The following is a 1,526-nucleotide window of genomic DNA, read 5'->3' on the forward strand; positions in this document are numbered from 1 at the left end:
AAAGCATCCAGGCCTATGCCATCTTGAATGGTGCATGTCCTGTGACCCAAGTGCGTGACGTCTTCAGCAAAAGGGGCTTGCTTAGCATCAAGTTCTGCTGGGCAACCAGGAGCAGTGACAATAGGGGGTACCATTTGAGTGGCCTCTGGGACACCCCTTCACCAAAAATTTTAGGGGAGTTTTCTTAAACCTGGCACTAGGATTTTTATTTAGCAACATATGGCTTCTGGGAAGAATATATCCTGTGTGTAGGGTACCTCCAATCAAACTTTTTCAATGAATATATATATATATATATATATATATATATAAATCTGATACTTAGATTAAAAAGCTATTAGTCCAACCTTCCTTCACCAAATCCCATTGATTCCACAAAAGACAAAGGTTACATATATGACCTTTTATATATAAAACAGTAGTTTTTTATGTATTTTTTTAATTTATTCAATTTTTATTGAAAATTTACACTTCCCCCCCTCCTCCCACTTCCCTCCCCTCCCCCTTCCCCCCTCCCCCTCTCCCTCCCCCTCCCTCTCCAGTCCAAGAAGCAGTCGGGGTTCCCTACCCTATGGGAAGTCCAAGGTCCTCCCTGCTCCCCCCAGGTCCAGGAAGGTGAGTATCCAAACAGACTAGGCTCCCACAAAGCCTGTCCATGCAGTAGAATCAAAACCCAGCACCATTGTCCTTGGCTTCTCCGTCAGCCTCCACCATCAGTCACATTCAGAGAATCCAATTTGATCACATGCTCCATCAGTCCCTGTCCAACTGGCCTTGGTGATCTCCCATTAGATCAGTCCTGGCGACTCCCTCGCAGTCCTGACTTCCTTGCTCATATTCTCCCTCCTTCTGCTCTTCATATGGACCTTGGGAGCTCAGTCCAGTGCTCCAATGTGGGTCTCTGTCTCTATCTCCATCCATCACCAGATGAAGGTTCTATGGTGATATGCAAGATATTCATCAGTGTGGCTATAGGATAAGGCCAGTTCAGGCACCCTCTCTCTGCTGCCCAAGGAACAAGCTGGGGACATCTCCTTGGATACCTGGGAATCCCTCCAGAGTCAAGTCTCTTGCCAACCTTAAAATGGCTCCCTTAATTAAGATAGCTACTTCCTTGCTCCCTCATCCACCCCCCTCCATCCCAACCATCCCATTCCCTCAAGCTCTCCCCATCCTCCCCTTCTACCTTCTCTCTCCCCATCTCCCCTTATCCTCACCCCACCCCCACCCCAGTGCTCCCAACCCCTGTTTGGCAATCTTGTCTACTTCCAATATCCAGGAGGATAACTATATGTTTTTCTTTGGGTTAACCTTCTTATTTAGCCTCTCTAGAATCACAAATTATAGGCTCAATGTCCTTTATTTATGGCTATAATCCACTTATGAGTAAGTACATACCATATTCATCTTTTTGGGTCTGGGTTTAAAAAATATCCTTAGTATTAATTATCCCTCCTCCCACTCCTCCTACTTCACCTTTTCACATCCCTCTCCCAACTTAAATCCCCTTTCCCATTGATCTTAAT

This window comes from Microtus oregoni, unplaced genomic scaffold, assembly GCF_018167655.1.
Source record: "Microtus oregoni isolate MIOR12 unplaced genomic scaffold, Mior012 000169F_ref0000294, whole genome shotgun sequence".
Classification (NCBI taxonomy): Eukaryota; Metazoa; Chordata; class Mammalia; order Rodentia; family Cricetidae; genus Microtus; species Microtus oregoni.